Raw genomic sequence first — 23091 nt, 5'->3', positions numbered from 1 at the left:
ACATCAGCAAAAATTAAAACATTGGAAAACATTACCAGGTCATTGCAGTATTTCAATGTCAAAAGAAATACATAGTTTAAATGCAGAGGTTAAAGATATTTTCCCGTATCTTTTACATCTTATATAGCTTTATGATCTCGGAACTGGAATCATTAACCGAATACAAAATCAATGAGAAAAATATCTAATCTGACTGTTTTCTAGCGCAGAGTCACTAAAAATGATTTATGCCCCATAACACTTTTTTTCCATGGTTCTATAGTTTTACTAAACAGCACATATTCTAAGTGAAATTTTATGCTACTAAACAATATTTTGCCTCTCTCATTCCTTGCAGCTAAAATTCTGAAAGAGTTTAAAACTTTAAAAATATCACCTTTGTAACAAGCGTCAAGATGAGGGGTAGGACCCTGGCTGCCAAATAGTAAACTAGAGAAAACGAAAGTGAAGTGATATTCGTTCACGGCACACAAGAAGCAAAAATTGTACCCCGGCTCCCCTGCTCTCCCCTCCCGTGCTTTCACCACGGGCCTATTCAAACTCTGCACCCCCACAAGGGCTCTGGGTACTTCTATCAACATTTCATAGGAGAAGATTTTTTTTGACAGAGAACACAAAAGCTGCTTTGTGTGAAGTCTGGACACTTTTTTTCTACCTAATAAAAACATGAATAGAAGTGGGACCTCAGCAAGCATATGGCAGAAAGTCTGGACTAACTGAAAAAAAGGGGCCTAGAAGAGTTTGCTCTCTGTCGTTCCCCACCGTGTTTACTGGTGAATGTATATGGTGTAAATAAGGAGTATGCAGAGCAGCCCATAATGGAACATTGTTTATGTGCACATCCTGGCAAATGCATATACAGCATGGAGACGATTTCCAAGCAGAACATAAACACAAAAGGGGAGTGATGACAAACAAGTATTCCAAGGCAAGAAAAATGTTATTCCATATACAAACCAAACAAACTAAAGTGGTTTCTCCCCTGCTAGGATCCAACTGGCAGATCTCAGCTGCACACACTGTGTAGCTGTTAAAGAAATGAGAGACATTCCAGGCTTACTGGTTGGCTTTCTTTTTCTTAAGAGACCTTATTATGCTCCCAATATTAAAAAGAAAAACACAGTTAATATTTTATTTTACTCTCTTGCAAAAACACAACAAAACAAAACAGCCGTTTCTTTCAGCCTGAATAAGAGCTGGGGAGATAGAGCTGATGCCAAGAAAACACCATAAGGAATTAAGTCTTTTCTATTTCAAGTTCCCACTGAAAGATAGAGATGGTTCTTTCTTCTGCAGGTCTCTCTGACAAACCTATTACACGGCTTTAGCAAGTGACACCAGTGTGACAATAACTTAGAGGTTTCATGATCCTGGCAGAATATTTTTTCTTTTAATCATTACTGATATAAAGAAAGAGGGTTTAGAAAACCCAAGTCCCTGCAATTTCAAGATAGCAAACTAGGGGGATGAACCTTTTTTTTGTATGCTTACTTCTGGAGAACAGAGTATCGTGCTTTGACAGCTCTGTGTAAGTAAATGGGTGTAATTTTATTCCTTTAAAACTAACTTCAAACACCCAACAAAAGGAGAAAGAAAAGATGACAAGTAGGAGAACAGACAGTAGAGTGACAAGAAGAACCACAAAAAGTCAATTGATAAAGCAGAGTTTTAAAAATAATGAATAGGCCTTTTTAGGATATTAGACACTAGAAGCTAGCAGATTTAGTAGGAGATCATAGGATGTCCAGAACAAAAATACTTTGCGATGTTGTACACAAAAAATGCAGAGTCAGCTCATAATTTTAGCCTTTTTTAAGATACTCAGAGTGTGCCTCACTTTCTCCAAAGCTCTTGGTATAGACCGCACAAAATTGAAATACAAGTGCAGAACTAGGGTCTGCACCTGTAAGTAAGAGTTCTGGTAGTCTGTTAAAATGTGGATGGAGATATCCCATGCTCTGCCTTTATGAACTCTTGGAATGTGGGTGCATCACTCATTGGGAAGTGACAGAGCCCAGGCTGAGAATACAGGTAGTTCCTTTACAGTATATAGACAATCCTTTATGGAATCACATTATTCTTTGATTTTCCTTTTTTCATTTATCACTTCCATTTTACAAGACCAAAAAAACCCTCACAAAGCCTTAGTGGTGACTAGCTTTATATTAATGCTTTTAAATTAAAATCACACTTTGGAATCCAAAGGAGTCTTATTTAATTTTATATATTTTTAATTACCCCTGAATGCACACCACCTAATCCCAACATGACCTTACGCACCCCCACTGCTTGGATTTCTCTTCAGCTGCTGCAGACTTATACAGAGCCTCCACTGTGCTTCACAAAACAACACATTTCTCATAATTACTCTTGGCTGTGTGGACCACTTACAGCACGGTGACAGGGAGGGTGCACACCAATGCCAAGTACAAGCTCCCATGCTCTTTCCTCATTACAGAAGGTATTTCTGGTGGCTTCTGCAATACCTTCTGCATATTAGAGCTGCTGGCTGTATGAAGGGAAGCTTTTTGTGATATGGGCTACACTGGGTGACTGTAAGGCAAAGAAGAGGATCTTCTGATGGCTGTTGCAAAGCCGAGTCACAGTGGGTGCTATAAAGATTTTAAATAAAAGGGGTTTTAGTAAGACTCCATATCTTACCACTTAGTTCTTAAAGAAAGGTACTGAACTATGGGAAGAATCTTTAAAAAATTGCCAAATGTATAAAATTCATTGTGAGATTTAAAGAATCATTTTTATTCTCTTCTTCTAAGTTTCACCAGTCAAGCGAGCCACTCAGTTTTCATCCAAGAAGTTTTCAGCTTTAAGGACTCAAAAATGGCTTACAAACATGACTGGACTGGCATGCTGAAAGGCTAGGAAATGGAGGGATAAGGAAGAAGTACTCTAAATTACTGGCACTAAGCCTTTTAATTTGTATGTCAGCATAAAGATTTATTTTACATTTGAGGCTGACAACACTGAGTAACTCAGATATGCTAAAGTGAATTCAGGATCTGCAAAAGAGGCAACAAAGGTACTGGAAAGGTACTGTGCAAACACTCCGAGACCAGCTTTGTATTCCTTACTAACTGTAGTCCAAGCTATGCAATCTTATACATTGTTGTTTACTAGACAACTACATAATAACTAGTATTCTTTATATATTACTCCCATCCCCCTTTTAAATTAAAATTCAGTTGTTAGTTTAACCCTACTCAAGTATGTAATATAGTGATGATTGTAAATCTTTATGATCTCAAAATCCCTTTGATTTATCCCTCAGTTTACTAGCTTTAACAAACATAATCCTAAAAACAATACAGAGGAAGATCTTACAGACCTTCAAATGATGGAGAGGGAGCAGGGAATGACTACATAAGTAAAGCTACAGCTTCAGGGCTCAAGACTTTCCTGTTGAGAGGCTTTCTGAATGCTGCTAATAAGGTCCTGCCAGTGGAACCAGAAGAGTATCTTCATAAAAAAAGGCCTTCAGTGTGGGAAGATACAATTTTCCAGAAAAATTTTAATAAAAAGCTAATAGATGTGGGACCTGAATCTAACAATAGACATAAGTATGTCTAAATACATAGGAAAACATGAATATTATTAAAGGTGGCAGGTCCAGCCTGCCTACCCCCCACCTCCAGATCTGTAGTCACGAACATGGGTATGTTCAAAGCTTATGTGAAGATACCATACCCAGCTCTCCACTATTAGTGACCATATGGCAACAGCCAGTTAAACACACAAAAAGAATTATTTCCTTTTCTGCTCAGTATTCCATGCTGTGACAGCCAGAAGAAAATACATGGATGTTTATGTCTGCAAAGCAAAGCAAGGCAAAATATACCTGCTTTGTCTATCAGCCTTGGCCTTAGCTGAGATACAGTCACCACCCTGCATCACAACTGACCTTCTGAACATTTTTAGAATCTGTATTAAACCAACATTTTAACACTAACTCTCCCGTATGAATTCCAGAGGGTCTATGTACAGGCATGGCAATTCCTTTTGACTGTACCTACATAAATACAACAGGCCAGAGCTCAGTTCCAGCCCTGAGGCTCAGCTTACATTCAAAGCATCTCCCACTCCATTACAGCACTGGCTTGGGGATAACTAGAGACAATTCCTTGCTCAGCTGCCCCTGATCCACACCTGACATTGCTGGGGAGAGGAGGCCTGCATGCTACCTGTCAGTATGGACAACTCACAGGACATGACAGCCCATGCCCCGACCCTGCTTGTTTTTCTGATAGCCTTTGAACCCCTTCAATTCACTCTATCCACCAACATGTGCAGGAGCTAAGCAAGTCTAAGAGTTTCCTATGATTTTTGCTGACTCTCAGGACAATTCACCACACTCTAGTGGAGAAAGAGCCCATGTGAATAGGTGTGAGACTTCAAGCCCATGATTGTCCTGAAAACAAGAACTGCAACACCCACTATCTTTTCAAGCATCATTGCTAGCAGAGGGCTGGAGTCCTTCCATGAGTGTACTTTGCTGTCTCTGGAGCTGCATGGTTTGGGGAAGAGCTGCCTCCACTTGGCTAGCAACACTTAAGCAACATTTTTATATGCTCACTGGATCCACACAAGAAATCTGATCAACTACCTTCAGGAACCAACTAAAAACTTTGGAAGCTTCCAGCTGGCTCACTTGTTCGCCTGTCTTGCGTTCTCACATATCTTATATAACATCCTCTTATTCAAAAACACAGAATTTTTATGGGTTTTTTACTGCCTAATATTTAAGCATATATACAAGTCAGTGACATCATCCTCCTCTTGAGCTGAGATATGGAGATGTATCTGATGAAAGGATGAAAAGAGTTATTTTTTGTTTTTCTCTCCTGCATGTATCCCTCAAATAGGCTTGGCTTAGGTGGGAGTGATGTAATGCCTCTTTTGAAGACATTCTTAAGGGGTCAAAAAGTAGGAAAATATCCCTTGAACACACCAAGAGGACAGTTTATCACATGGGAATTCTGGTCACCTATTTGAATTTTAACTGCAACCACAACATGTCACTTAGTGCTGGCACTAGAGGTAAGCTTGCTGGCCACTTACATTTCATTAGTGCAATGAAGCTTTTACTAGTTTCTTATCAGTGAGAAGAAAAAGTGCCACTCTGGTTAGTAGAAATTGTAATGCTTTCCCTAAGTATAAAATCTGGTGTTGAGACAACACCCAGGTATTGGTGTTGTCACACCACCAACAAATTCCCTTCTGGGAGGAACCTACCTTATCTTCTCTCATTTGTTTGATCCCAGTTCTGTCTATTCATTAGCTAGCCATCATAGCCATCATTACACTTGCCCCTGTCTAGCTAAAAGAACTTTGGCTGAAAAAGCAATAATTTAATGTGTCTAGTATGCTCTCCATGCCCACCCAGGATGTTCACTGTCAACATGGAGACAGGACTGCTTCCAGCATGACGGTGTTGGTCACCTAGTTAAGATGCCAGGGGGGAAGGGATACACTCCTTAGCAGCTGTCATGAAGGCCAGTCTCTCAGCCAAGGAGCCAAGGCCAGCCAGTCCTTGCCATGTAACCCCCAGGGACAAGGCAGACTACAGCGCCACACAATGGACTGGTGTAGAGCTGAGCACTATGGCTGAGGGATAGAAATCCTTTCAGTGATCCCACCCAAAAGCAGGAACCACTGGGAAGCCAACTGCAGTGCACATCTGCTAGTCAGAGAGAAGGAAGCTGGCATGAGACATGACTGTAGCTTTCTGTAAAGGGGACTTTAAACAGCAAAATCTCTAGACCTTAATCTGTCAGAAGCTCTGCAGCTTCCTTATCTTCAACAGGGTTTGTTCATGTTCGGCACACTCAAATGAGGCCGTCTCTTAGTGAACAGGGCTGATGGCAAATACTTTGTCACTAAAAAGAACCATTTAAAATCAGACAGTACTGGAGGTTGACAATCTAGGCCTAAACACCCTCCTGAGCTAATCATGCTGCTCCTAGGGCAAAAACTATGAAAGAAATATGACACTTCAGCACAAATTTGACATATTTTGCAGACAAATAAAATGGAGTTATTAAGCAGAACAGGTTTTTAAGCATTTTTGTCAACTCAATTCTGATATCAAAATATATAATCTGTTAGGTTTACATGACATTTCCATTGCTGATAAACTGTTCAAATATATCAGGCAGAGGATGGCCTACTCGTTTAAAGTTCTAATTGTCAATTTTAATGGATTGCTAGTAACAAAATTCGCAATCCTGTGTTAGGGGAAAAGAGCCTAGATAGAATTATATGAGCAAAAAATAATATATATAGGTAAAGCATTTTTCATAACTATTTATGTTTAAAATTCATGCCTTCAAAGCCAAATGCATGCCACTGAAGTGAAGGATTTAATAGTTTTGGGTTTCTGTTGTTGTTTTTTGAAGAGTTAGGCATACTGGGATTGCTCAGTCTATAGAGAAGTCAGTGTAGTTGGAAAAGTGGGTGAACAAACATCTTTACTGCCACAGTAAACAAAACCTGATACTGATTTTTATTATCCATACTGTAAACGTCACAAAAAGCTACATAGCTGTAAATTGACTGGAAATAATAGTTACTCCAAATTGTTGCTGGTCCAATATAGCAGAATTTGACCTGACATGAAGGCAGAAGAACAACTCTGCAACTGCATTTATGCAAGAAAATAGTAACATAATATATTCTTTACTTAAGAACCCAACAAAATATTTAAACACTGACATAAACTAGTTTTCCTGTAAAAGATTCATTGCTGAATTTTCAGGGCCACAATAGGCTTTCAGATAGTATGATGTAGTATTAGTATGAATTTGGGCCAGCATTTTCAAACCAAACATTTAAAGCTAAGATAAATATCTTTTTATGTGCCAGGTATTTATGGTTCACAGACATAATGATAATGACTGAGTCGGGCAGGACAGATCCACTTCAGCAGTGAATTTTAGGGATGCAGCCCCTGCTTGCATCAAATTAAGGTAACTATGCTGCTGATCCACAATCACAAGAAGAAAAGCCAAAGGTCTCTAAAAGTACTCAGTCCCATATAGGTGGAAACAGAGTAGCAAAGTTTGGTCAGTAACTTGGGGGCTAGTCTGATCCTATCATTAGCATAATTTTTTTAATGAGACCTTAACAATTAAAAAAAGCAGTATTAACTCACGAAATCCATGGCAGCCTTAGAAGTTAAGAAAACGAGCACAAATCACATTTGAGCCAAAGAAAAATAAGTACCTTAAAAAGTAGTACTTTTTGTTGCTTTAGTTTTTTGGTTTTTTGGACAGCTTTATTTATACACAGGATGAAAAACACTGCAGAAAGTCTTAACACAGGCAGGTTTTTAAGGTGATCTCTATCTACTACAAAAGTAATTTACATTTCCATTATCAGTCTTAAATCTTTCCTGAGAGTCTGAATGCCAAAGCAAGTTTCTAATCTCAACCACTGTCTACATGACCCATTCAAAAAGGGACCCTCAAAGCTCAGGCTCCTTAAATCAACTCCATTTGGTGCAAGGCTGAGTTTCCTGCTTGTTTGCTTTTGGCCTTCCTGCATATTGGTTTAGGACTTAGGGTCGAGCTCAGCTGAAGAGATAATGCAAAATCAGAATGATTCTTTTCCTCTGGCTGCCAAGGAAATCCCTGCTTTAGATTAGAAAATAACTAATGATTGTGTGTCCCTGTATGCTTTGGAGTAGGGCCCCTTATTTTATCTACATGGCAGCTACCTGTCAACGTGTGGTGCTTGGAGTAGCGCACTGGGAGTTCATACACACCAAGACTATCTAAACAGACCATTAAGTGCTAGTAAAGTAACACATGTGAACGACAGGTCAATAAATTTTAAACAACTTATGTTCACTGCAAAGACCTGGCTGTTTCAGAACAAGCTGTGTTTACATAAAATCAATTTTTACAAGCATCTAAATAATTAGGGAATATACTGCAATAATAATTATATTCTAAGTTCAATATAATAGTTCCAAACAAATTCAATGTATCACTTGCTTGTTTACACAATTCCTCCCCCTCTCCCTTCCCAGGTCTTGCTTCTTAAATAACTCCTCCTCTTTACAGAAGATGTTCAAATTCCAACTTGTGTCCAAATGGGAAGGAGCTGTTATTCTTTATATTAATGTGCCCTGATGCTCATCCCACTGCCTATGCCTATTTTGCCCACTGCAAAATGATTGAGAGGTCAGTAAATTACAATTCTAACCTATGTTGTTATTTTACCCCTTCTAACAATATTTGCCAATATTTATTTAGAATCAGATTATTATCCCAGAGCAATCTATTGGTTAACAGAAAACTAGAATTATCCAAATTCAATTTTGGATCAAAAACTCAAAAGCTTTGGATTAAATGATGCTTGAAAACTCAACTTCCTGTTCTTTACACAGTATCAGTATATTAATTTAAAAGCTGCATATGCATATTCAAATAAACATACACACATGCCACATGTGCTCACACCCAATTGCAAGTAGATGGCAAATAAAAGAGCCCAAATTTCACAATAAAGACTAAACTAAATATTATCCATAGCTACAATGGCAAAGACACTGGCAAACTGATTTACAGGGCTGAGTTTCCACCTCATTTTTGTTGCTTTTCAGCTACAGGCAAAAGAATTTAGCATGTTGTGAGTGCTATAAATTCACATTTGCCACAAGAACCCATGATGCCATCTGTTCCCTGGAGCGTTTACATAAAGTATGCCAATGCAAACCATCTGCAAACTGTTCTTGCATGCGAATTCTTGTGATAATGCAATGTGGTACATTTGCAATTTCAAGCAAAGACCACTTGAGCTTCTTTGTAATTGCCATGCTTAACTCAGATTTCTATAGAAACCTCTTTAGAGCAGGATTGTGGGGTATTTTGTCGGTGGTTTTGCTGAAGTCCTTGATGTTAACTCTTTACCATTGTTTCAAAGTTTCATTTCTGCAAGATAATGGTGCACCTTAAGGTAAGGGTGAAAGGAGGGAACACAGAGAAGAGGCACATCCTCCATTCCCTTGAGCTAAGGACTTTTAAACAAACTCTCAGCCTTCTGGAAACAAGAGACCAAGACCTTTGCTACTTATGTTAACCACTGGATTGTATGAACTGTGGATTTGCAAAGCACTGCAGTTCTTTCTGTCCACTGCAGAATTATATCTCTGTCTTTCCTTTTCACAACTCACTTTTTTTTCCTTCTTGCTATTTTAAAATATTGATGGGAAACAAAATGCTTATGAATGACATGCTGATATGCACTGATATTGTGAGCAGCAGCAGGGGAAATTTTCTGAAATAGTAATGGTGGAAAAGGTACAGACACACATGCTCTCCCTCTCTCTCTCTACGCTGCCCCCAACAGCAGAAATCCCTGCAGATCCCCCAGCAGTTGGGGCACTGGTTAACTCTTCGCTAAATGGGTTAAATACTGAGCCTCTAAACCATTTTCTAGGTTTCTCCAGTTGGTATCTAAATTTTAAGTAACCATTCATTTCCCCACACAGTGAATTCAAGTGTAGAATTCCCTATCTTGGATCAAACTAGCTACTATGAGTAATCTGTGTGCATGTGTGTTCTGCTTCCTTTTCTGATTTGCCATAAAAAGGAGTGGCCAGTATCACCACTTAGTCATACTTCTTTAGGTAGCACAATTTCACACTTCTGCTGCTACCACGTATAATATAACTTCACTCTTCCCTACTACTCAAATATGCCTTTAGTAAAAGCCACCGAGGAAAACAAAGATCTGGCAGAGTGCTTGGGTGACACCCCTCAATTAGCCAGCCTGACACATGCGACACACCCGTGCTGCCGCCACTCTCCAGCTATGAGCCCAGCTGACTCCAGTGCATTAGCTGATGGCTGAAGAGTGTATTAAAGATTGACTGTAGAAACGATTAGCAATACTTTAAAGATTCAATCAGCTTGTAATTTGGCTCAGTATGCACTTGTGCTCTATGAAATGACAGTCTGAATCTTCCGTACTCTGTGAGTGTTACTACTGGGAAGTTTCTCTTGACAGCTATCCCCATACACCAGCCTTAAGCTAAATCTTAGTAAAACTAGTTCTGAGATTTTAATTTCTTTCACTCATTCACTCCAGACAATGTTAAAAATTGTGAAGGGTGACATATATGATATGAAACTTTGACAGAGAGTTTTCATTTGTTTACATGCAGAGGCTTTATTTTCCATTCTCTTGTTTTTAGTAAAGGAATAAGCAAGCAAGCACTGACATATATGGTGTACATCACATCTCTCCCAACATTTCTACAGTTAGTGAATGCCAATATTTAGTGCCAAATCTGCCTTTCTTAAGCAAACCTGCTTCCTAGCTCCCTCCTGAGCCTCTGGGACTAGTACTCACCCCAGGCTGTTTTCCAGAGTGGGTTATGTCATGCTTTGTTGGGAGTTTTCAGCATGCTCAAAATTTATTTAAAAGAAAAAAAAAAGATGATCAAAGTAGCAGGAATACCTGAGCTTCTCTGCCTGTGGTAGCTCACTTTCACTGAGCAAGCCCCAACAGCATCTGTCACTAAAGCAATGGATTGTTTTGCTCAGACATCTGTGGGTCACATTATTTCACAGGGCTGCAGCAAGAGGGGAAAGTAAAACTGAGGCAGGTTATTAATCACTTACTGTTTCCTGTACGACATAGAGGAAATAATCAAGCAGTATAGTGGGTTATAAAGGGAGATTCCTGAGAAACAAAAATATGCACTTCATTTAAGGCATTGCAGGAGGCCGTGTGATAGAGGCAGATTCAGTTTGTGGAAATTTGGCTTTATTTTATTTATGAGATTAAGTAACTGACAACAGCTGCCACATCTAAATGAGGGTATGATGGCATTCACCCAGCAACTGAGAAGAGCAGCGCTTCGGATTTGCAAGTCTTCTCCATTCATATCCAAAAAGCACAGGGCTTGCAGGGTGGAACAAGCCCAAACTACTCTCAGTGATGATATTACACGACCAGATCTGGAGGGAACTTGCCCCATATAAATTAATGCCAGCCTTAACAAGACTAACTTTGATTCATTGATATATGCAGCTGTGTCCTCACTAGGGAGTTTTCTGGCTACATAGGATTTTATACATCTGTCAGCTTTAAATCAGGGATCCAAATATAGACTGCAGCATGCCAGAACACTCCATCAATTTGTCCCTTTCCCTTGGGCCTATAAAGCACAAAATGGGCAGAGACTCATCAGTGAGGGATCAAGTCTTGATCCTACCTGCACCCTGTTAAGCTCAGTAGTGCAAAATGGGAGTCAAAGGAAATGAAGCTGCACCCCATTTTTAAATATCTCCTCCACCCCCTACCCCAAATTTTCAATGGAGAGCAGATTAATCTTTTTCCATTTTTGTTCCCCCCATACAAATGTGCAGGCAGTTTCCTAGCAGCAGTGTGAAAAGTCAAAGGGTGCACAGCATCAGCAACAACAAACACCAAACCAAATTAGACCCTTTTCTGAATCATCATTTCTGTGATGAATAAGGGAGATAAAACTACCTTTGAAGAATTTTCTAAAGCTACACTGAAGCAGTCACCCAAAACACAGCAGAAGTGGCTCAAAAAGAAGGAAGGATATGGGGGCAGAGTCCTGTGGTTTTGTGTGGATTTTAGCTACATGAAGAGAAGAAGACTAGGGCTGCTACCTTTGGTAATTTATACGAGGCATTTCCAATACTGATCTATTCTTCTGTTATGCTTGCAGGACAACAAAGTCTTGTCCCTGCTTCTGCTCTTCCCACGGATTTCCAAAGCAAAAAGACAGCATTTAAAATCAGGACTAGCCATGCTGGCAGTTGAAGGTGCTGCTATGGCAGCTTGGCAGTTCAATACCAAGTGAGTTAAATAAAAATAGAATTAAAAACTAGACTGTTTAAGCAATATCAACTGCAGGTAATGGCAATATTCACAGTTAAAAAAAAGCCTCACATTTCATTAATATTATTGTTCTTAGTATTGATGGACCAAACTTCTAGTGAATGCAAAAACCTCTAACATGGAACAGAAGCAACCTCCATTTTTTTTTTTTTTTTTTTTTTTTTTTTTACTAAGCTTTATATTTCAGTGTTTAGAAATAGCTCAGTCATCAAAGACTGTGACCCCCATGAGGGCACTAATTGAGGAATGGATAGAGTTTCCCAGAGACTAACAGCCCAGGGTAGTGAGGCTGTGCTGCCCTGCTACAGCACTGCTGCGAGGAATATATATATGACAAGACCTTTAGTCTGTAACCGTGATGGATACCAAGTTGCTACAGCAAATATTGCCCTGGATGACTGCCAAGGATTAATCTTTTGACAATTAGGAACTTGTTTCATTTTGCAGCATAAGTGAGGGTATGCCTTTGCTAACCTAATCTCAGTTTGAGAGATGTCAAGCATATTCTTCAATATGAAATTAAAAGACAGGCTGTTTTATCTTCAAAAGAAGTGACTAGAACATAGAAAATCACTCTTAAATCTATCACTGGATATAGGATTAGATGAAGACTGACTGTGTTTCACTGATACATACGGCTTTCAATACCCACTTCAAAATCATAGTTCTAAAAAAATCAAACTATTTGGTGGAATTTGGTAGAAATTGTATTACTTCGTAATGATCAAATTCTGTCCTCAGATGTACACGCATGGGGCTTCAATTTGACAGCAAGCCTGCATAACCAGAAAGCCTTCATCTGAGCACAGAATCTGATCCACAGATGCAGGAAAACATCTATGTTTGATGTAGCAGATTTCTATCCTTTTAGAAGAGTAGCATCTGGACCTGAAAGTATTTTAACACACTGAGACTGATGCATTTGACATATTGTAGTCTTGCTGAGTTCCTTCCTTTATTTGGAGATGATGAACTTGATAGCAGTCTGCATTACCAAGTGATTAATCAGTCACTTTTGTAAAGGTTATCTGTTAAAAATACATCTGATTAATTTGGTCCAATGACAGAAGAGGAGCTATAGATCCCTTACGGCTGACCCAGAGGCCATCACTGTATAACAATGGACAGGTTTCATTTATAACATGGTGAACACACATGGAAATCTGCTTGTAATTAGAAAGTGATAATGAATCCATCTATCAAAAGGAAGCTGGTTTGTCAGCAGTTCTGGATGCAAACCCTGATATTTACTGTAAATCCCTCTGGCCTTCCCTGGGGAGTCTAATTGTAAATATAAGTCTTCAGCACCTCAAATAAAAGTCTTTTCAGTTTCTGGTTTTAAGAAAGAGATTTTTCTTTTTGGTCAATTCACGTTCTTGCTCTAACAGTGAATAAAGTGGCAAGTGATGAGTTACAGACATCAATCTTTTTCTTCAAACATTATTGTGTCTGTTTCAGCAGAGGAGAAAGATTCTTAGAGACTCTGATGATCTGAAAGACAAATGAGATCTGTACAAACAGAAAATGCTTGAGTGAAGCAGAAGTACGACTGCCTGCAGGTAACAGAGGATAATTCAAGAGAGTTGTGTACCTAGTGTAAGTTCCTGACAAAGGGTACAGGTCATTCAATACCTATAAAAATTACTGGGGTGATACTAAGTCTGTTTCACAAATAATCTGATTAACACAAGCTTCTGAAGAAGGCTCAGACTGAAAAAGGACTTTGAGATTATGAGCTTTGGAAACTGGAAAAAGAGAATTACCATCAAAGGAAATGATCAGGAAGGATGAAAGGGAATGGAAGGCACTTGGAAGAGCCCTGACAACAGCTGCTAGTCTTTTTCCTTTATATCAGTATTTAGGTGGAAATATCTGTAGATACCAGAACTCCAGGTCCAAACAGCAACTGTAACAGGAACAGAGCCATTTCTCAAGGTACCTGAACACCTCCATCACCCTGGGCAACTGGTAATCAAATGTAAGTAATGTCCCTGAAGGAAAGCCACAGTAAAAGTGTTCAATACATTTCTGAATATTGATTCCTTCCAGAAACCAGAGCAATCCAGATAGGACTAAAAGAAAACGGGACATCAGTCTTTAGTGTAAAATCAGTTACAATCCAATTAAGTGTCTACCAGAAAGCCAACATAAACACTCAAATGCAGCAACAAAAAACAAAACCAAGTAGCAATAGTCCTCTAAAATCTAACACCAGAAGATGAAAAGACCTGGCCTGTTTCACAGCCACAGACAGATGATTAAAACATAAAACACATATGTCAGAATAAAATTGTTAAATAAATCATTTTACAAGGAGGAATTCTAAGGTTTATTTCTACTATTTTCTTGGCAACTAGCTAATTACCTGCTTATATCTTCTTAAGATGAGAAGGAAGCTGAAAAGAGGCCATTAATAAATCAGATGTTCCCCAGCAGCCTCAAGCCTTTAAACACAGTGGACAGCAGTTTTTACTATGGGAGAATATAGCCAAGCTCATAACAACATTACTCAAAAAGTCCAAACAGCCCTTCAGCCGCCAGTCTTCTCAAGTGTTTGTGGGGAAGAAGTCCATTAAGAAAACCCCACAATATACACACATGGAAGAAAGTGAAGAAATGAAGCACAGCGGAGCACAAAGGCTAATGTCAGGCAACCACAGCAAGGATTCTGCAGCAAAGGCATGATGGCAGAGAAGCAGGACCATCCAGAATAGTTCATGATTGCAGAGAGAAAGAAAGCATTCCCTATGGCCTCAGGGATGCCACTGACCATTCCTAGGGGCATGATCACGGCTTTGCCATGAGCATTGAATACCTGCAGGATACAGCCAGGCTGGGGTGGTTGGAGTCAGTGTCATGAGATCTTCCCAGGAACCCTCCCATGGTGGGCGTGGCAACATGGAGAAAGACCAGCACAGCAAGGAGAGGAAATGACCAAGAACACTCTTCAAACAATGAAACTCGTGAAATATGAAATAAAAAATGAAACTCGTGACTTCACTGGTTGGAATCACCTGGTAAAAGCAAAAGAACTGAAGTAAAAATTCAGTTCTTTCAACCATAATATCTAATTCAAATTAAAATAGAATGAAGAAGCCAAACAAATCCAAACAAAAGCACACCACTTCCACCAAAGTAATGGGAATGATCAAGAACCTTCATTAACACCAAATCCAGCAAGAATGTCACTCAGCCGTAAGTAAATGAGCCAATTCAGAAAATTTGATTAATTTTAATGCCGTTGATAAAAGTTCAGGAGGGTATTTGCAGAAAAGCAGGACCAGAGATAAGAAAGTAGCAGAAGAAACACATTGCCTCCTCCAGCCAAGGCAGAGGACAATCACCACCACACCCTTCTCAGTACTCCAGAGAAATTATCCAGAACAGTTGTGGCTGGAAGGACAGACAAGTGCCCTAACAGCCATCTCATGACAGGACTCATATGCTTGCGGCCCTTGGGATACCACCAGCAAGGTTTCAAAAGGGGTTTATTTATGGGAGACAACCATTCAGATCATGAGCTCTCAGACAGTTGCAGTTCCAACAGGACCAGGCAGAACTAGAGCATTACAAGACACTGCTTGTCCTCTGTAATTCTAACTGTTACTATGGAAATAGAAGCAATTTTTCTGGCACTTGCCAAATGGAACCAAGAGTTGCTGCAGCTATAAGGGACCTATGGTGGACAGACTCAACCACCAGTGCCAGTGGAGCTGTTACTGGGAGGCAAGGGGCCCTGGAAAAATAAGGCTACTGAAGGCAGTGCAGCTAGAAAGATCAGACAGCAGAAAGGTTCAAATGGGTAAAGGATCACAGAGTGGAGAAGCATAAGGAAGAGGGGGGAGGGCAGTGGAAACCATGATGGGAGAAAAGATGGAAGAGAAGGATGATGCCAGAAGAAGCGCATCAGCACATGTCACTGAAAAAGGTTCCGAATTCTATGACTGCCGTAGAAAATGCTACTCAACCAGTAACACCAGCCCCTCCCAACACACCATCCAGCAACCTGCAGAAGGCAGCCTTCATCTTAGTGTTTTGGTGCCAAGGAGTTGAGTGCAACACAGTTACTTGGCAAGCACTGAGCCTTCAAATTCTACATGATTGAATGTGTTTCCCCTAATAAAACAGATTTATTAATACATTTCTATTTTTAAATGTGATTTTTAGAAACTGTGTCATCCAAGAGGTACACTGCAGGGTGAAAGAATGGAGAGGCAGAGAGGGGGAACAGATGCCTTCTGAGTCTTGCTCACTGAGACAAAGCTATTGGGAAAGCAGCACTAGGAGAGCAGCAGATACGGAGCAGACACCAAAATTGTGAGTGGTGATGTTAGTGAGAATGCTGGTTGCACAGGCATGTGCAACAGGGCCACATGGTTCTATTAGATACCCAGAGGTTCTGAAATACAGCTGGATCGAGCCTGAGTCATGTACCAGGTGGGGGCAAAAGCCAACATTAAAATTCCTGCAAAGCTGAGCATGGTCAGTGTTAACGTTTGTGAAGTGCCATAGAAGCTCTACATTTTTCAGACACCTAATGATATTGAGGCATAGAAAGAAAGCTAAACAAAGAGCTTCATTCACTCCAGCTCCATTAAAAACACAGAGAACAAAATCAGTTCCAGACATGTGGGAAAGAACCAACAATTGCTAGCAAAAACACTAATACCAGCATTAGTGTTCCAAGAGAAAGAAAAAAACCATGATGGAATAAAAAAATAATCACATGAATCACAGAGGATGTTTTCAACAATCTGAGTACAATTTAAAAATAATTACTAAAAGAAATCAAAACTAGCTTACTGAATTCGAAATGTACATGTCTGAAAGATTAACGCTGCTTCAAAGATATTCTTGTATAAATGGTCAGTAATAACAGCCTATGTAATGAGTACACGGTAATTAAGAAATATAGATAGCAATAACTTAATGAGGACATCATATTTTCCTCTAAGGAAGGACATGAGCACTGATATATCCATCTGTTCTCTTCATACCTTGAGTCCTGTCCTGGTGGCACAGTCCTCACATACTTCAGCCCATACTATTTTGTGAGAAGTACTGGTCAATGCAGTAAATGTCTTTACACTTTTATGCTGACTTACAAATAATAAAAGAGTAGCTCGCTGATGTTTGATCTAGTAAAAAGAGGTTTGTACCTAGCCATACTATTTATTTCATCCTTGTCTGGCAAAGCTGAGAATCTCTTCTCTACTGTTAAGTGATCTTACTGCCCTGTCAAACTGCTCACTCCCCACTCTCCTCCACACTTGGAAAAAGTCTTGCTCATAGCCAGAAAAAGCAGTAATAATCCATCATCATATACACAGAGCAGCTCCTCAATTCCCTGTTTTCTTTTATTTTACCTTCTCAACAACCACTCACTTTTCCTTCTTAGAGAAACCGGTCTCTCCTTTCTCTTGCTGAAATGGCACCCCTAAACTTCAAACACAGCTGCCTATACTGCCAATGTTTGGTTTGTTGGGGGTTTTTTTGGGTTTTTTCGGGGGTTTTTTTGGCATCTCCTAAAGTGACCAGGGCTTTTGAGGGCACAGCACTTCCCAGGTCAGCCTCTTGAACAGATTAAATGGATCAAGTATGCCCAATATTTGTTCCTGTCAAATGTATCATACAAATACTGCTCTGACAGTGTTTTTATGAGTAGCACAGGAACATATTTGGAAACAAACAAATCTTTTCCTTGGGACCAGAGACAAGGATATTAAGGAAAGAACATTTTGGTGTATGCGAGTGTATGTTTTCCTACTTACTGCCCAGTAGGGAGGAAGGTGAATTGCTACTTACTTTCACAGACTGTGGTAAGATTTCCGATTTACCCTGCCAGGCTCAGACAGTATTATCACCTGCATCAATTAAGGTATCTTAGCAAGGGGTTTTGTAAAAAAATTACAGTAACGACTTTATCAAAGCTTGAAAACATAAATGTGCCTTCATTTATGAGGAAGAAACAAATGATTCGAGTCTGAATGCATCATTTAGGGTAATTTGCAAAATAAGAGGACATGTGCTGTAGGCACTTTTGCTGGTAGGTAAGAAATAGTTTCAAGAGAACAAAAAAGTCCCACTGAATTTCATCTCTGCTGACCATTGTCCTCCTTCCCATTTCTTTTTTGGAATTTAACTGATACTTTTATTTTTTCCAGTAAAAATCTGGACACTATTTCTATGGATCTTAACGGTTTGTATAAGGTTCCTTATAGCAGCTGTGACGTCAGTCTGGGTTCTCCCAGCCTGTCCTCTAAATCACTTCAAACCAGCTCCACAAAGACTGTCAACAAAGCCTCTCAAATAAGCACAACTGCAACAAGGATCAGAACAGTTCTTTCCCTAGGTATCTCCCTGTGCTGTGGTGCAGTTTCACCCATGATCCTTCCAGCTTAAAGACAGAGTCAGAACAAAACAACCTGCATAAATATACTTGGTCTGTCTGCCTTTTCCTGCTAATAGAGATATAATAAGTGGCATACTTTTATAATGGGCTTTTTAAATTTTTCACCCATTTCTCCTTTTCCAGGTCTCCTAGGCCAACCATGGCCTTTATTCTTCATTACTGGAAACTTTAAAACAGCAATGCTGTCCTCTGCAACTGCAAAGGAGCAAAATCTGGCTGTGAATTTCTAGCTGAGGATACTGCTTGATAGGGTCTATGTCCTCAGAAAGCAGAGATATAGGGGCTGTGTAACCGGCTATTTTCAGGGAATAGTACAGAAAGTGGTTTCAGAGGGAGGTAGGACACTGCAGAAAAGTAGTTCCATCTGTAGTTCCAAAAGTAGTTTCATCTCTCCATCTGTAGGGGAGATGCCATGCACTAGTCAAGCCTCTTCAGAACAGATAAACACTGAGAAGCAGAAGCTTCACTACAAACTGAGTCTGACCACCAAAGTCTTCACTGAAAAAAAATTTCTAAGGTTCAGGAAAAGGGCTGCTTTTCATAATATAAGTGGATACACTTATATCCAAATGGACCACGGTAATTGTCCATCCTTTCGATTTGATATCAAAGTAAACCTCATCCCATAGAAGAAAGTAAGGAATTCTGTAATAGCTCCTCCCTACAGAATCAAAGTCTTATGGAGTTCACATGGCACAGAATCACAGACTCACAGAATGGTTTGGGTTGGAAGGGATTGTAAAGATCGTCTAGTTCCAACCCTTCAATCATGGGCAGGGAACCTTCCACTAGACCAGAGCCCCATCAAGCCTAGTTTTGAAGGAGAATTGTAAAACTATTTCAAATCATTTACTGGTGGTTCTCATGCTGATAGTAATTCATAGTTCAAAGAAAATCAAAAGAAATCTTTAGCACCATACCCTTTTTACAAAGGATTTGCATACTTCTTCATTTTTCACTTTCAGTTGTCCAAGTGAAGAACTGGGTGGATAGGGGAAGTGTTTATGGTAGGTACTTCTTTCCTGCAACATGTGAATGTCTTAATCTCTGGAAGGAGGACCACAGTGGCATCCACTGTGGGTGGCTCCTGTGTTGTTCAGTCAACCTGGCAAAGCTTGGCAGAGTTTCTCAGTTGCATCATTAACTGGTTTCAGAGGCAATGACTGTCAGGAGACAATAGGGAAAAGGTGATATATGAAGAACATAAATGAGAGCAGACAACTTCCAGCAATAGGTTTAAAGCATAATTCACTTTCAGCAGTGAGGTTGGACTACTACTGGGGAGCACCTGGTTCTGTCCAGGTCTCTTCTCTCAAGACCAGCACCAATGCCAATAGTCGCTGGAAGTGTTTAAGCCAGAAGAGTGTGCCCACAGTCTATTTGCAGGTCTTTGTGACTGACAGACACATGGAAATTATCAGGCTGTTTTCCTAATGTATGCCTGAGCCTCACCAGAGCCTTTATAAGAAGACATATTTTGTGATAAGATTGTTTCAGGAGTCAAGTTCCTATTTCTTTACTTTGCACATGGAAAGACATGAAGAAATTATTCCCATTTTGTTACCCCCTAATTGATAGTCCCAAAAAACTGCTAAGTATCTAACTGGGATTTTCTGAAGCAGAAGAGACATACATTCTTTTTGCCGTTTTGGGGCAGTTATCATACAGCAGGATGGGTGAGGCTTGAAACAGAATATTTTGTGTGCCCATTTCACAAGGGTGCTTTGCCAGTCTGCCGAGCCGTTTGTTACTTCACAGTTATTGGCATGCAAAACAGAAGTGAGGATTGTAAATGAATCTATGGATTGTACAGTCCTTGAAGATTTCAAAGGAGTTCAGCCTGAGCTAAAAGCTGGCAAGTTGGAAACCATTTAGACATCTTACTGCGATGGTCAGTAAGAGGAAACCGAGTTTCAGACTACCTCCTGCCTTAAGTAAACAAGATACATGTGTAGTCCTGTCAGAATCAACTAGTCACGAACAAGGTTCAAGCACATTTAAAACTGAATCTATGCTGACCCCGACTTAAAAGAGAAGCATATTCTTGGTAAGCATATGTAAAATTCATTTCTCATTTACAGAAAGGAAAAAGAAAGACCAATTCTGATGCAAGCTTGCGGGTTGTCTTAGTACTTGAGCCTTCTAGATGTAGAAAAGGGTTTGCTAAGAAAGGAAAACATGCTGGGGATTTGATCTATATTTCAAGAGGTCTTTGCAGCCATATAAAATGACCCAGACTTATTACAACTTCAAAAGACACACATAGTTAATACTGATTTTATCAAATATCATAGATCTACACACTAGCATTGCTTTTGAAAGTATTTGCATAATGAATAACATATCAAACTGTGTAAACCTTTACATTTTTGGTTTCTCATCTAGATAGCTTTTAAACAAGGTCAGAAGCAAAGCTACATGTTTACTTGGCCTTTTTTTTTTTTACTTTTAGGCAGAAATAAGATTTGCTATTTTTCAAGCATTTGTTGTCCCTTCTTCATTTTGAGCAAGGTGAAATGGTTCTGACATATTACATATGACATATGACATAATGGATTTTTGGAGGAATCTTTTGCTGATTAACCATGCAGTGAAATGAAATGCTTAATAGAAAACACTTGGCACAAGCTCCCTGATCAAAATGTCACCTTGAAAATGGCTCATAAGTCATTTGTCACTGTAGATTTTACCCACATTGCACAATACTGGCATCCCATACTAACACACCGCAACTGTGAGTAGACAGCCTGGGGTGATAAGGAAATTACAGGTATTACCTTTCTGGTTATCCACAGATAATTAGCAGCTCCCATAGGTTGCAATGATCTAGGAAATACCATGTCAAAGGCAATCCTTGTGCAAGTACTGACTCTGACAGTGCTTTACTATCTTTGGCCAAGGTTAAATTTGGGTCACCATACATGTGAACATATGGAATCACGCACATGATGCCAAACAGGCTTTGTCCAGTGTTTGACCTTTACAGAGAATGCTTTTCTTGCAGTATCTAGAAATTATTTGTAAAAACTGGCATCCAAAGTGTGAATATGGTTGAGAAGTTATAAACAGAACTAGGTACTTTCATTTGCTCAGCTGCTGTAAAGTTGTCTGGGCCCTGATATTTTAGACAGAACCGGCTTCAGCTGAGAAATGACATCAACATTAGTCCACACAGTGCCGCTTCTGATTGTAGGCAAAATGAAGATTCCTCAGACAGGCGACTCAATGCTCTTGTAAAGGGTAAAAGTCAAATTCTGCCCTTTTGAAGAAAAATGTTGGTAGCTGTCTGCCTGCTTTGAAAATTGCCATACACTCTCTGCAGATATGGCTGAGAACAAATATGGCTAGTGTTTTACCCCTACAGGTCTTTGCTTATTATTTTTATACCATTCAGATTACCTCAGAATTACTGCGCATTGGAGAATTTCTTTATTTCCCCTGCTTGTTATGAAATGATGTAAATAATTGGAACTCATGAAACATTTGGGTAGAAACGCCACAGTCTGATTTTTTAATCTAGTATTTGTGGCATATGCAATCGAAATCAATCCATCACAATGGTCCCTTATGGTATTCTCATCCCATATGCAGTAAAAGCAGCCCCCATCATAAAACACTGCCATGCAAGTGCAGTGGTAACCTGGCATGTTGTATCCTTTCTGTTATGCAGAATTTCACACCTCCTTTCATTCTACTTGTGCTCTTTGTAGCCCATCTCTAGATGTCCACCTTATGTCTGTATGATGTAGTTTCAGTTGACTCTAAAACCTCTGTTATTTGTCCAGGCAAGGGAGCAGAGACACTTCTTAGCCCATGGTGACACAGCCAAATGTTTTGCAGCCCTTTCTGATGACAGAAACAAGCACCAAACCCAGGATTCACTGCATAGCCTGAACAGTACACTACATTGCATCACCCAAGGATCCTTGGACAGTTTCTTGCAGTAAAAACAAAGGCCATATTTCTATTTGTATGAGTGGCCTGGTTCCCTAGCCAAAATTACTTTTTATTTTGCATACCTTTTATTTTTCAAAGTGAGATTTTTATCCCTAAAAACTGAGAACCTCTAGTGCTATCACATTTGTTAAAATGCTTCTTTACTCTTCCATTCATCCCCACATTTGCAGTTTGAGGAAGACCATTTGGATGTTACTTATGGGGCTTTCTTCTACCTACAGCCTTGGGAACATTACAATACACAGGGGTGAGACAAGCTAACACCAGATCCGTGAGTGATTTAATAAGGCCTGAGTGTTTTTTCCTCTTTCCCTGAACAGTCTGTGGTACAGAAGGGAAAAAGCAAAATACTTCCGTCATCACAGTACTAACATTAACGTTTAGGTAATGAGTACCATAATTTAGGCCATTCAGTTCAGTTCAGAAAATCACATGAAAACATGAAGAGAAAGATAGTAATGAGCATGCCTGGATGTATCGACATGTCCCTGGAAAACACGGGCATGTTCTGGTGGACCAGTCATACCTTCATGAACAGCACCTGTGCTACACAAACAGTTGGGATAATCCTTCAGTCTTACCAGCCTTATGAGTGCCTCTGTGTTGTGTGTAACCCACCAAAGAACAAACCAATCCCAAGCCATGAAGGGGCACAGTCTCTCAGAAGAAATGTGGCAGCAACAGGAAATGTCCATCACTGGGACATAAACGTGGATATAATACACAGATGCCCTCACCTACGCTGCCTTGTTAGTGGCAATGAGCAGAAGGCACCTCTCCCCACCATCTGTGCCTCCTCCTCCTATTTGTGGAGGAAAGACTAGCAT

At 39.7% G+C, this 23091-nt stretch overlaps 1 protein-coding gene across 1 annotated transcript in view; it reads right to left on the bottom strand.

The window, feature by feature from the left end:
* The window catches only part of RARB (retinoic acid receptor beta), a 313192-nt gene that overhangs the window by 103013 nt on the left and 187088 nt on the right, over window positions 1-23091 (bottom strand). The gene's annotated exons all lie outside the window — the stretch shown is intronic.

Source organism: Sylvia atricapilla, chromosome 1, assembly GCF_009819655.1.
Source record: "Sylvia atricapilla isolate bSylAtr1 chromosome 1, bSylAtr1.pri, whole genome shotgun sequence".
Lineage (NCBI taxonomy): Eukaryota > Metazoa > Chordata > Aves > Passeriformes > Sylviidae > Sylvia > Sylvia atricapilla.
This window is presented reverse-complemented; position numbering and strand designations above follow the sequence as displayed.